Source organism: Podarcis bocagei (genome assembly GCF_964188305.1).
Source record: "Podarcis bocagei genome assembly, chromosome: 9".
Taxonomy (NCBI): domain Eukaryota; kingdom Metazoa; phylum Chordata; class Lepidosauria; order Squamata; family Lacertidae; genus Podarcis; species Podarcis bocagei.
In genome coordinates, this window is record NC_138134.1 from 77,073,078 (window position 1) to 77,087,900 (window position 14,823).

General features: G+C 46.9%; 1 protein-coding gene across 1 annotated transcript in view; it reads left to right on the forward strand.

The window, feature by feature from the left end:
* The first annotated feature begins 249 nt into the window (after positions 1–249).
* Positions 250–14,823, forward strand: part of LOC308594240 (PC-esterase domain-containing protein 1B-like) — a 62,391-nt gene continuing 47,817 nt past the window's right edge. Inside the window, exons 1-2 of the mRNA XM_081207155.1 lie at positions 250–373; positions 13,453–13,556. The gene's annotated coding sequence lies outside the window, so the exon portion shown is untranslated. The remainder of the gene's footprint in view (positions 374–13,452; positions 13,557–14,823) is intronic.

Here is a 14,823-nt window from a genome sequence, read left to right on the forward strand (position 1 = left end):
GAGAGCCTTGGTGCACTTTGGGAATTTCCCGTAACTGCTGTCAAGTTTTCAGCAAAGCCTTTCCCGAAAATCGTTTTATCCATACGCAGACACTGCCGACGCAACCCCCAAAAACCTTGCTGTGAAACGAAACCGACTCCCGGGCTATGAAAAGGGCATCCGCCGTCGGAGGCTTTCGAGGAAACGAAAGCGAAGGGAGGCTCAGGTCGCGTTTCCGTGGTTTGGACGCGAGCTTCGCCTAATCCGGTCTTCGCCAAATCCGAATCCTCCGATGAAGCCAGAGGCGCTCGCAGGGTGCAAAGAAAGGAGTCCTTTCTGGGATGTTGCGCTCGACTTTACGCACACATTTGTGTCATCGTGCTTCTCCGAAATGGTAGCTGCTCATGGGCCTAGGCGGGGGGGGGGGGGGAGTTGTTGCCCCCCCAAGATTTCACCCACCCCCTAATATTCTTCAGAGGGTCTCTTCTCCAGTCTTCAGAGAGTAGCTGGAAATGGGGAGGCAGAAAATGGTCCTCCTTTTCTTCCACTCTGCAGTTTTAATCTGAAATCTTAGGCGCAGTACTGCGCCCAGAACTCAGAAACTGCTTACGCTAATGAAATTACCTGTCGCAAAATGCGCGGAGAACAATGGGAGTTTTGAACACTGGTACCAACCAAGGAAGGGACGCGGGTGGCGCTGTGGTCTAAACCACTGAGCCTAGGGCTTGCTGATTGGAAGGTCGGTGGTTCGAATCCCCGCAACGGGGTGAGCTCAGAGTACTCATTGCCAATATGTGTCTTTTCCCCTTTGCAGTTTACCAGTCGATCCCCCAAGGAAAGACCAGCCTTTTCTTGCCTTTGCCAATGTCCGGATCATAGAATTGCAGACCTGGAAGTTGGACGTTTGTGGGGGTTCAGAAAATCACTTTGTGCCCACCCAACACTTCCACCGTTTTATCCCACCGGTGCATTTGAGGACCAGGCATTGGGGACAGCTGTGGTGGGGTGCTGCAGGCATTTTCTTGGCAGGATGTCCTTTGTGGCTGCCTCAGAGTCCTCACTGCCAATATGTGTCTTTTCCCCTTTGCAGTTTACCCGTTGATCTATAAAGACCTGATCTCCATCCTGCAGGCAGACCAGCTGCTCACCTGGGAAGTGCTGAAGGGCAAGGTGTTGCAAATAACCTTGCAAGAGCCTCTCAAAACACAGCTCCGTTTTGGAAAATCCTCATTGTGCCACCAGTCTTCTCAATTGTATCTATGTCATCCAGATTTACATCTGTATTCTAGATTTATGGGACGCGGGTGGTGTTGTGGTCTAACCACAGAGCCTGTTGTTTAGTCGTTTAGTCGTGTCCGACTCTTCGTGACCCCATGGACCAGAGCACGCCAGGCACTTCTGTCTTCCACTGCCTCCCGCAGTTTGGTCAGACTCATGTTTGTAGCTTCGAGAACACTGTCCTCTGTTGTCCCCTTCTCCTTGTGCCCTCCATCTTTCCCAGCATCAGGGTCTTTTCCAGGGAGTCTTCTCTTCTCATGAGGTGGCCAAAGTATTGGAGCCTCAGCTTCACAATCTGTCCTTCCAGTGAGCACTCAGGGCTGATTTCCTTCAGAATGGAGAGGTTTGATCTTCTTGCAGTCCATGGGACTCTCAAGAGTCTCCTCCAGCACCAGAATTCAAAAGCATCCATTCTTCGGCGATCAGCCTTCTTTATGGTCCAGCTCCCACTTCCATACATCACTACTGGGAAAACCATGGCTTTAACTATACGGACCTTTGTTGGTAAGGATCACTGCCTTGCCGTGGCGAAGGGGCTTGAATAACTCAGAGAAGCTATGAGCTATGCCGTGTAGGGCCACCCAAGATGGACAGGTCATAGTGGAGAGTTTTGACGAAACGTGATCCACCTCGAGCAGGAACCGGCAAGCCACTCCAGTATCCCTGCCAAGAAAACTCCATGGAGAAAGACAACAAACCACAGAGCCTAGGGCTTGCCAATCAGAAGGTCGGTGGTTCAAATCCCCGCAATGGGATGAGCTCCTGTTGCTTGGTCCCTGCTCCTGCCAACCTAGCAGTTCGAAAGCACATCAAAGTGCAAGTAGATAAATAGGTACAATAGGTACTGCTCTGGCGGGAAGGTAAACGGCGTTTCCATACGCTGCTCTGCTTCGCCAGAAGCGGCTTAGTCATGATGGCCACATGACCCGGAAGCTGTACGCCGGCTCCCTCGGCCAATAAAGCGAGATGAGCACCGCAACCCCAGAGTTGGTCACGACTGGACCTAACGGCCGGGGGTCCCTTTACCCTTTACCTTTACCAACCAAGGAGAAGTGGCAGAATAAACTTATGGACTATGCCAAAATGGCAAAACTAATGGGAGCAATAAGGAATCAAGAGAAGAAAAACTTGTATCAGAGACTGGGGGGAAATGGTAGATTATTTGAAATGTTATTGTGCACACATAAATTTGTTAGCAGGACTAATTTAAACCAAACAAGTAAAATAGAACTTAAAGAGAAACCAAGGGGTAATTAATACTTGGAATAATGAAGAAAATGCAAGGTTATAAATTAAAATAAAATTAGAAACCCCAAAAGGAATGGGAGTGGGAGGACGTCAGAATATTTTTGTTTATTGTAATATTGGATTTGTATTGTTGTCGAAATATTTTTTAAAAACTGAAAAATAATATTTTAAAAATGCATATAATCCTTGCAAATGTTAGCATATACTGTAAACCAAGCTAGTTCCTGGATTGAGGTCATTTCTTGAGTGATGGGCCATTACGGAAGGCAAAGAGACAGGGCTCTGTGTGAGACATCAAGTACCCCTCAATTCGCACAAAATTTAGAAGTTTGTGCTCCTCCTTCTAATGCTCCTTCATATATCCAAAGACACCACAGTCTCCGCTTTGCCTCGTTCGCAAAAGGAAACACGAATTAAGCACCTGGAATCGGAGGCTGGGATGGGGTGCAACACAATTTAAAAGCCTGTCTGTGTCTGTTCCGGTTCCTTGTTTCCTTCAGCCAGTGCTTTCCCCCCCTAAAAAAATGTTTAGGGGTACTCTCATTTTCCTACTCCTATTGAAATACTGTACTTCAATGAGGCCAAACTTAAGATTCACAAAATGTTTAGGAGTATTCGTCCCCCCGGGACGCGGGTGGCGCTGTGGGCTAAACCACAGAGCCTAGGACTTGCCGATCAGAAGGTCGGCGGTTCGAATCCCTGCGATGGGGTGAGCTCCCATTTCTCGGTCCCTGCTCCTGCCAACCTAGCAGTTTGAAAGCACGTCAAAGTGCAAGTAGATAAATAGGTACCGCTCCGGCAGGAAGGTAAACGGCATTTCCGTGTGCTGCTCTGGTTCTCCAGAAGCGGCTTAGTGATGCTGGCCACATGACCCGGAAGCTGTACGCCGGCTCCCTCGGCCAGTAAAGCGAGATGAGCGCTGCAACCCCAGAGTCAGCCATGACTGGACCTAATGGTCAGGGGTCCCTTTACCTTTATGCGCCCCCCCCCGCGTCCTCCTCGAAAAAAGCACTGCCTGCAGCTGATTTTATTTAGTGCATTCAAGAAAGTTTGATGTACGAATGAAAACCTGACATCAATGCAATTATTTGTTGTTGTTTTTTTAAGAAAGGATCATGCAGAGTTGCATGCGTGCATGTTTGAGCTGTGAATTTGGAGCATAGGAAACTGCCCTATGCAGAGTCAGGTCCTTCTTTTCTCTAATATTAATTGACTGTATAAAATATTCTGTGATTATAGAACTGTAGAGTCAGGACCCCATGGGTCTTGTAGTCTAACCCCCTGCAATGCAAGCGAAGGGGAAAGCTATGTTTTCTTGTTTTATCTGAATTCGTTTTGCAGCTTAGCCTTATGCCCATGAACTTCAGGTAGCCCTTTTCAGTAGACTGATGTTTATAGATAGCAACTATAGCAACCAGATTTCCCATGCTCTGGCAGAAGGCAAGGAATTCAGCGGGTTAGAACGACTATATCAATCGTAAGTCAATATAGAAGAATGGAGTCAGCCACGGAGAACCGCTGCAATTAATCATTAGTTAATTAATGAGGATGTTGAGGGATAGCGGCATTTAAGCAAAAGTTAATGAATAAAGGAAGGATGTGAATGCTTTGTGAAAAATCCCTGATTGGCTTTGCCTCGCCTGTGAGTGTTGTAATGGTTAAGCAGTGGTACTTCGGGTTAAGAACTTAATTCGTTTTGGAGGTCCGTTCTTAACCTGAAACTGTTCTTAACCTCAGGTACTTTAGCTAATGGGGCCTCCCGCTGCCACCGCGCGATTTTTGTTCTCATCCTGAAGCAAAGTTCTTAACTGGAGGTACTATTTCTGCGTTAGCAGAGTCTGTAACCTGAAGCATCTGTAACCTGAAGCGTCCACTCTCCCTCAGACTTTGTGGGGGCTGGACTATATTTTTTGTGGTGAGGGGGAAATAAACGAATTCCTATGCCCCACAAATAACCCAGAGATGCATTTTAGATAAAAGCACACATTCTACTCATGTAAAAACACACTGATTCCTGGACCATCTGTGGGCCGGATTTAGAAGGCGATTGGGCCAGATCCGGCCCCCGGGCCTTAGGTTGCCTACCCATGCATAAGAATGTTCTTCACCTATAAAGGTAAAAAGCACATCGCAGTCCTCCTGTGGTTCCTTCAGAGAGTCTTGTCCTTGCGTGTGTTTGTGCCAATAATAGGCTTTGTTTTTGCTCATTTGTATCTGTCTGCCACTCCTTTGGGGAACCCCCCCCCCCCGCCAACAGACCCCTTAAAATTCATCACAGGAATCACAGCTCAGGGAAATCTCTGTTGTACGGCCATCTGCATCTTTCTTTTTTCAAATTGTTTTTATTAGAAGATTTACTTGGGTCCATCTGCATCTGCCAGTGTGGTGTAGTGGTTAAGAGCGGTGGACTCGTAATTGGGGAACCGGGTTCGCGTCTCCGCTCCTCCACATGCAGCTGCTGGGTGACCTTGGGCCAGTCACACTTCTCTGAAGTCTCTCAGCCCCACTCACCTCACAGAGTGTTTGTTGTGGGGGAGGAAGGGAAAGGAGAATGTTAGCCGCTTTGAGACTCCTTAAGGGGAGTGAAAGGCGGGATATCAAATCCAAACTCTTCTTCTTCTTCTTCTTCTTCTTCTTCTTCTTCTTCTTCTTCTTCTTCTTCTTTCTGGTGCAGCTGACCAACTTAGCAACCCCACTGGAGTTCGGGCTATTACATACATACATACATACATACATGCATACATACATACATAATTTTATTCGTATGCCACATTTCCACACACTCAAGGCCACTTGCTACATGAAAAAATGAGAGTCGTCATTGCGATCCATAGTTAAAAGTAAAGGTAAAGGTAAAGAACCACTGACAGTTAAGTCCAGTCGCGAACGACTCTGGGGTTGCGCGCTCATCTCACTTTACTGGCTGAGGGAGCTGACATTTGTCCACAGTTTTTCTGGGTCATGTGGGCAGCATGACTAAGCCACTTCTCGCAAAACAAGAGCAGTGCACGGAAACGCCGTTTATCTTCCCACCGGAGCAGTACCTATTTATCTACTTGCACTTTGACGTGCTTTTGAACTGCTAGGTTGGCAGGAGCTGGCACAGAGCGATGGGAGCTCGCCCCGTCGTGGGGATTCGAACCGCCGACCTTCCGATTGGCAAGTCCAAGAGTGGTTTACACCACAGCACCACAGCACCACCTGCATCCCATAGTTAAAAGTAGAAATTGACAAATGTGTCCTCTTTTTTGCTCTCTTCAAAATATGGCAACCCTAATTTATTTGTATTTTTAATTATTAGATCAAAGAAATTAATGTATGTTTTCACCAAGTCAGCCTGGTTGAGCCAACCACATTTTCTGGTTCCAATGGCAGAACGGAATAATTCAGTCTTTGGGGTTTGTAGTTAATGGTTTCCCTGGAGTGAAACGACTCCTCACAACGGAATTTAAATGCAAGCAACTGATTCTTATCTACAAAGAGATTGATCACTTCTGCACAATGCTGGGATAGTGTCTTTCCTTAGCTCCTTGAATATGTCCAAATGCCAGCAAGCTTTTAAAAAAACACACCAGCTAGCCAATAAATAGCCTTGCAGGACTTTGAAGGAATGCATAATGGCACAAGCTTTTATGGACTGCTTTAATTGTTATGCTGGGTCACAGGAATATATGTGCATGGTTTTCCTTTTTTTGCAAAGTGTGAGGTCGCCGGAAATGAAGCACAGAAAAAAACACAGCTGACAGCCACAATTCGTAAAACAGTTATTGGAAGCATTGGAATCTGCCCTTCTTCCCTTATGGGGTATCCAAGAGCCTGTATAGAGTCCTTTGCAGGTTCTCTATCAATCGGAGAAAATAGCAGAGGCCAACCAGAGAATATTGAGAAGCACAGCAGCTCGTAAGCCTGATCTTTATTGAACTGTTGCAACAGGGTGCTCCCCTCACACGCAGGAAAGGAGGAGGACCCAGAACAAAGGTGTGTCCGCCCTTATATAGACATTTTAAATTGCCCGCCCAGGAGTCCAAGACCCCCAGAAACATCATACCTACATCACAGAAAGGGCAGTCTACAGCAGAAATCTGAGTGTGTTTTTTATCTCCTGTCTGGCAGGTTATCTGTTAATGCTTACTTGATTGGATACCCTGGGCAGCCTGGCCAGTCTTTTGTAATGATAAATACAGTGGTACCTCTGGATGCGAACGGGATCTGTTCCAGAGCCCAGTTCGCATGCGCATAACGTCATTTTGACCATCTGCGCATGTGCGAGTGGCTGCTTCAGACATGTGGTTTATATATTTATGTATTTGTTTGCTTGGTACATTTATTCTATATATAAGACCTTAATTTTTTTATTTCAGTAGATATCCTGGCATAGGTATGCCAATTAAAACATAATGTGCTGAAAATAGTTTAATCCACAAGTGTTAGCACTGAACTGCTTGATACAGTTCAATTCAGGGGTTTCTATTTACAGTCTTCTTTTGATGCTGCCTGGCTCCAGGAAAGCCACTATTGAGGACCAGGGACATTTCAGCTGCTCAGAACACTCTGCAAATGACCTGAAAGCCCAAGAGGAAACCCTGCATCCTCTTAATACAAGATCTTGTGCATCCTAAAGAAGCTTGCAATTTCTGTCATGCCTTATCTCATCTGCTTGGCTTTGTGTGCAAGGTGTAAAAACACTTCTGCTCAGACAGGCCACATCTTGAAAAAGGGGGGAAAGCGGAGACCTGGATAACAATTGACAGATCAGCTTGATGTTTATACCAGTGTTATAAGAAAAAACTCCTTTTTCCCTTATGGGGTATCCAAGAGCCCGCATAGAGTCCTTATGTAGGTTTTTAATCAGTAGAAAATAACCAACCAGAGAATATTGAGAAGCAAAGCAGCTAGTAAGCCTGATCTTTATTGAACTGTTGCAACAGGGTCTGCTCACCCCACGCAGGGAGGGTGGAGAGGAACCCAGAACATTGGTGTGCAAGCTCTTGTATAGACTTTTGAAATTGCCTCCCCTGTAGCTCACAACCACCCCCAAAAACATCATACATACATCACAGAAGGAGGTGGTCCCCAGCAGAAATTGGAGTGTGATACCTGATAATAGCTTATCTGATTGCTTTTTCTGGGTAGCCTGGCCATTCCTTTGAGATGGTAAATACTTAGTTCCTGAATCTCTTACGCATATTGAGAGTGCTCAGCTTAACAGATCCTTGCCAGACTGTATTTGAAAAGGGAGGTGTAAGCCCCTACAATCCAAAGACAATTGGAAAGCTTTTCCCATTTCCTTCCTCCTTGCAGAAAAATATTTGAGGTCAATTTGGAAGAGCCAAAATGGCTTCAGGATTGTTCTCCTGTACTATTTCAGACACGTGGTTTATATACTTATGTATGTGTTTGTCTTGTACATTTATGTGTGTGTATATATATATATATATATATATATATATATATATATATATATATATATATGCTTTCGTAGATTTTCACGGGTACAGGAATGCAGGTTTTGGTGTCTTCGGGTGTCTTCCCGTGTAAGAGTTGGGGTGTCTAGGCGACGTTTCGACGAGGTCTCACTCGTCATCTTCAGGCTGGTGCTTTCGGCTTCTTGTTACTGGAACAGAGCAGGATCTCAGTGTTTGAGTTCCTATAAATACTGTTGAGGGGGTGTGGTGTATAGCCTCCAACGTTCTGGGCAGAGAGGAAGTTCCCAGGTTAGTGTGCCTTTTCTTCTTTTGTTCATTAATTACTTGAGGGATATCTTGAGTGATTTCTTGAGTGATATTCTGAGTACCACTTAGGAGGGTCATTAGGTGTGGATTAGTTGCTAACGCTTTCGTGTCTTGACCTCTTGAGCTAGTGAAGAGTTTTTCTGAGAAGATGGCTGTACTGCAAATAGTTGTGCTCTGGCTTGGCTTCGTGTATAGGGGCGAGCTGTGGTTTTGTGCCCTGTGCCAGCCAGATCTGTGTAGGGATTGCAGGGGGGTGCAGCATCCGGAGGTGCCACTATGGTTTGGCTACTGGATGGTGTCTGTAATTTATCTGTGGAGAGGGTCTGGGTTTGGGTCTGGTGTGGTTGATTGGAGATGGCGTTCTGTGTGCCTCTGGTTCTGGTGTCGGTTTTTGTGGGGAGGGCTAATTTCCAGATGTCTGGCAGGCGGGACGTGTCGTCACGCTTGTTCATGTTGTGAGGGTGTTTCTCTATCTCGATGGCTTCCATGATTATTCTCTTGTGGTGATGTTCCATGTTAAAGAGCAATTTGGAATCTGCGAAATTAATTTCGTGTCCTGTTTCTTTCATGTGTTGGTAAAGAGAGGAAGTTTTTTCTTCTTTTTTGACGGCATTCTTGTGTTCTGCGATACGTGCATTTATTCGTCTGTTTGTTTGTCCAATGTACGTGGCTGGGCAGACTTTGCAGGGTATTTCATAGACCCCTTGGTTTTCTAGCTGGATTTTATCTTTGGGGTTTCTGAGGATATTGGCTATTTTTTGGTTGGTGCAAAAGGCTGTTTTGATATTGTGTTTATGGAGGATTTTGCTAATTTTATCTGTAGTGCCCTTGATATAAGGAAGGAGGGCCATGCCATTGTTTTCTTCTGTGTCTTGGTTTTTTGGGGGTGTTTCTTTTTGGATTAGCTTCGTAACCCTGTTTTGCTGGTATCCGTTGGCGATTAACACATTTGAGAGATTCTGTAACTCAGTTGTCAAGTGGTCTTTGTCAGCCAGGCGTTTGGTTCTGGAGATGAGAGTCTTGGCTACGGAGTTTATTTGTGCAGGGTGGTGGTGTGATTGTGCATGTAAGTAGCGGTTGGTGTGTGTTTTTTTCCGGTAGATAGTGTGTCCTAGGGAGCCATCAGGTTTTTTGTAGATTAGGACGTCAAGGAAGGGAAGTTGGTTGTTGGCTTCTATTTCCATAGTGAATTGTATTTTGGGGTGTAGGCTGTTGAGATGTGTGAGGAAGCTATTTAGTTTTTCCTTCCCCTGTGGCCAAATTACAAAGGTGTCGTCAACATATCTGAGCCAAAGTTTGGGTTTGTGTTCTGACTTGTCTAAAGCATTGGTTTCAAAGTGTGAAGAGAGATACAAGTGCCCATTAATGAAGCCTTGACAGCCATTCAAAACAAATACAATCCCCCCGAATACATCCTGGACCTGACCAACCACTGCCTAACCAACACGTACTTCATCCACAATGGACAAAGATACAAACAGATAGAAGGATCACCTATGGGATCACCCCTCTCTCCGGTCATCGCAAATCTGTACATGGAACACTTTGAAACCAATGCTTTAGACAAGTCAGAACACAAACCCAAACTTTGGCTCAGATATGTTGACGACACCTTTGTAATTTGGCCACAGGGGAAGGAAAAACTAAATAGCTTCCTCACACATCTCAACAGCCTACACCCCAAAATACAATTCACTATGGAAATAGAAGCCAACAACCAACTTCCCTTCCTTGACGTCCTAATCTACAAAAAACCTGATGGCTCCCTAGGACACACTATCTACCGGAAAAAAACACACACCAACCGCTACTTACATGCACAATCACACCACCACCCTGCACAAATAAACTCCGTAGCCAAGACTCTCATCTCCAGAACCAAACGCCTGGCTGACAAAGACCACTTGACAACTGAGTTACAGAATCTCTCAAATGTGTTAATCGCCAACGGATACCAGCAAAACAGGGTTACGAAGCTAATCCAAAAAGAAACACCCCCCAAAAACCAAGACACAGAAGAAAACAATGGCATGGCCCTCCTTCCTTATATCAAGGGCACTACAGATAAAATTAGCAAAATCCTCCATAAACACAATATCAAAACAGCCTTTTGCACCAACCAAAAAATAGCCAATATCCTCAGAAACCCCAAAGATAAAATCCAGCTAGAAAACCAAGGGGTCTATGAAATACCCTGCAAAGTCTGCCCAGCCACGTACATTGGACAAACAAACAGACGAATAAATGCACGTATCGCAGAACACAAGAATGCCGTCAAAAAAGAAGAAAAAACTTCCTCTCTTTACCAACACATGAAAGAAACAGGACATGAAATTAATTTCGCAGATTCCAAATTGCTCTTTAACATGGAACATCACCACAAGAGAATAATCATGGAAGCCATCGAGATAGAGAAACACCCTCACAACATGAACAAGCGTGACGACACGTCCCGCCTGCCAGACATCTGGAAATTAGCCCTCCCCACAAAAACCGACACCAGAACCAGAGGCACACAGAACGCCATCTCCAATCAACCACACCAGACCCAAACCCAGACCCTCTCCACAGATAAATTACAGACACCATCCAGTAGCCAAACCATAGTGGCACCTCCGGATGCTGCACCCCCCTGCAATCCCTACACAGATCTGGCTGGCACAGGGCACAAAACCACAGCTCGCCCCTATACACGAAGCCAAGCCAGAGCACAACTATTTGCAGTACAGCCATCTTCTCAGAAAAACTCTTCACTAGCTCAAGAGGTCAAGACACGAAAGCGTTAGCAACTAATCCACACCTAATGACCCTCCTAAGTGGTACTCAGAATATCACTCAAGAAATCACTCAAGATATCCCTCAAGTAATTAATGAACAAAAGAAGAAAAGGCACACTAACCTGGGAACTTCCTCTCTGCCCAGAACGTTGGAGGCTATACACCACACCCCCTCAACAGTATTTATAGGAACTCAAACACTGAGATCCTGCTCTGTTCCAGTAACAAGAAGCCGAAAGCACCAGCCTGAAGATGACGAGTGAGACCTCGTCGAAACGTCGCCTAGACACCCCAACTCTTACACGGGAAGACACCCGAAGACACCAAAACCTGCATATATATATATATATATATATACATACATACACACACACACACACACACACACACATATCACCTTAGAATTCCTGTAACCCCAGGAAAGGTCCTGTTGTTGTTGTTTAGTTATTTAGTCATGTCCGACTCTTCATGACCCCATGGACCAGAGCACGCCAGGCACTTCTGTCTTCCACTGCCTCCCGCAGTTTGGTCAAACTCATGCTGGTAACTTCGAGAACACTGTCCCACCATCTCATCCTCCGTCATCCCCTTCTCCGTGTGCCCTCCATCTTTCCCAACATCAGGGTCTTTTCCAGGTCAGCTTCAGGATCTGTCCTTCCAGTGAGCACTCAGGGCTTATTTCCTTCAGAATGGAGAGGTTTGATCATCTTGCAGTCCATGGGACTCTCAAGAGTCTCCTCCAGCACCAGAATTCAAAAGCATCAATTCTTCGGCGATCAGCCTTCTTGATGGTCCAGCTCTCACTTCCATACATCACTACTGGGAAAACCATAGCTTTAACTATACGGACCTTTGTCGGCAAGGTGATGTCTCTGCTTTTTAAGATGCTGTCTAGGTTTGTCATTGCTTTTCTCCCAAGAAGCAGGCGTCTTTTAATTTTGTGACTGCTGTCACCATCTGCAGTGATCATGGAGCCCAAGAAAGTAAAATCTCTCACTGCCTCCATTTCTTCCCCTTCTATTTGCCAGGAGGTGATAGTACCACTCTATTCTGCCTTGGCCAGACCACACCTGGAATACAGTGGTGCCCCGCAAGACGAATGCCTCGCAAGACGAAAAACTCGCTAGACGAAAGGGTTTTTCGGTTTTTGCGTTGCTTCGCTAGACGAATTTCCCTATGGGCTTGCTTCGCAAGATAAAAACGTCTTGTGAGTTTGTTCGCTTTTTTCTTAAAGCCGCTTGAAGAGGCGCAGTTGCGACGGACTGTGCTTCGCAAGACGAAAAACATCGCAAGACGAAAAGACTCGCGGAACGAATTAATTTCATCTTGCGAGGCACCACTGTACTGTGTCCAATTGTGGGCACTACAATTTAAGAAGGATGTTGAGAAGCTGGAAGGTGTGGAGAGGAGGGAGACCAAGATGATCAAGGGGATTCCAACAACTTTCTGGTGATTAGACTTCTTTTGACAGTGGAATGGACTCCTTGGGAGAAGGTGGACTCTCCTTCCTTGGAGGTTTTTAAGCAGAGGCTGGATGGTCATCTGTCATGGATGCCTTAGTTGAGATTCCTGCACTGTAGGATATTCCTTCCAACTCCACAATTCTATGGTTCTGTGTCTCTTAATTTTAACCCAGTGTTCTCCTGTGGCACTTGGGTGACAAGCTGTACAGCTAGTATCTCTGGCCTGAACCTTGTGTAGAAATGAATTCTCTCCACCGCCAGAATGAATTTCAAGCTTTACTATAGAACAGTCTTAAATACCGAGTTACAAAATAACAAAGTAATACACTGCAAAAACACGCGAGTTTCAGTTCCATAAAGTTCCTCTCTACTCCCAGAGTAAGATATTAAGCATCTTTATGAAAAGGGCGTATCTCTCCAACATTGTAATACACTGCTTCTGTGGTGTGCAGGCGTCCTCTAGGGGTAAATTCACTTACACCAGTTCTCAGGTTACATCCCGTGATGGCTCATGGGATTAGTTTTGCTCATGCACAATGGAAAAACACTAGATTTGTGTTTAAAGAAAGAACTTCCTATGAAGCACTTCTAAATACAACGCTGTTAAACACAGCCTTTTATGTACAGTGCATTACACTTAAAACTTTAACAAGCTTTTTGCGCGCACGTTTATTCTACTACTCGGTTTCAGCCCTGTCCCCTTAGAAACCCCCTGCAAAGAATCATTCCGGAGAGACAGCGCACTGCGTAAAATCCACGGGAAGATCCTAAGAGGGATCCTTCTTTCTCTCTGCCGGGGAGAGCTGCATCCAGTCGCGTCTCTGCTTTCATAAGGATGACTCAGATCTGGCAGAGCCCGGATTGGGCAAAACTATGGAAACGCAGCAGGAGCCGCTCTCCGCTTTCGGTTTCCTTTCCCTTTGCTGAGGCAAAAACCAACCGGATTTCTGACTTGCTTTTTTTCCTTCTTTAAAGGCGGGAACAAACAGTGGCTGGGGAAGGCTTTGCTGAAAACGGGCACCAGTTGCTGGAAATTCCCAAAGTGCCCAGAGCTCTCCAGGAGCATCTCCAAACGGAAAGTAAGCGCGCGCACCTGCTTCCCACGCGTTGCTTTTCGTTTTGCGCGCTTTGCAGGAAAACTCCGCGAAGTTTGCGGAGCTGCATGGAAAGGGGACTGACCTCCGAAGTCCTCGCCTCCCTGGCCCTCAGGCCGTCCAATCCAGCTGGGGCTGGCCCGGAGTGGCGTCTCGGGGAGTGAATGGAGGGGCGGCTTGGCGCTTTGCTCGTCTTCCTCGGGGAAAAGCTCTCCTCCTGCGGCTCCCGGGCGCATCTCTCCCTGGTCGCCTGAGGGGCTTGGACGCTCTTTTCCCTGCTGGAGCGCCTCCTGCCAGCTCGGGCAGGCAGCCTGTGAGCGGTGAGAAGGGCTTGGCGGGGAGGCGTCGTCTTGGCCGGGGCGAGCTGGGCGTTGCAGAGCTCTGGGTTCGAGTGTTGCGCTCCGGGCCGTGGACGCGCAGGGTGGCCAAGGGGAAGGGGGGTTCCGTCCCGGGGAGAGCGGCCTCGGGACTTGTAGAACGAGAGAATGGTAGCGTTGGAAGGGACCCCCATAGTCCAACCCCTGCCGCCACTTTCCGAGGGCGACCCTGGAACTCCCTGAGACTGGAGCGGCCGCCGCTCGGGATGGCTGTCTGGGTCTGTTCTGCGCATCCAAGGGGACATGGCAGGGGCTGGTCTAACCTTGCGGGGTTCGCGTTTTGGCTTTCAAAAGGAGGTCGTAGGTGGGCAGTGTCCGAAACATGCCCAGGCGACGCCCGAAGCGTTCCGGCAAGCACGTTCTCTTATTTGGAGATGGGGGGAAAGGAGGTTGTGGGTTGGAAAAGCGGTGGTTTTGCGGGGCCGGGTTTGCGAAATTTAAGAGCAGCGGGACGACGCGGGGCAAATGCTGCGAAGGCCAGAGGAGAGGTCCTCTTTGGGACCAGAAATTGGTGAAGTTGCAGGAAGGAAATGGTAGGAACAAGTGAACAGCTCTCCAAATGGAGAGATGTGTTAAAAGGTGGAAAAGGTAAAGGACCCCTGGATGGTTAAGTCCAGTCAAAGGCGACTATGGGGTGCGGCGCCCATCTCGCTTTCAGGCGGAGAAAGCCAGTGTTTTCCCACGGTTTGGGGGGGACGGGACGCTACGCTTTTAAACTTGCTCTTAAACGATACAGAGTTCTGTGTGAGCAGTGAAGTGGCCAAGTTTGCTGATGATGCTAAACTGTTCTGCGTCCTTACAACATGCCTTACTGCGTGCTTATCTTTCCCGCCTGGATCTGACCACAGTGATCCATGCGACAGTCACCTCCAGGC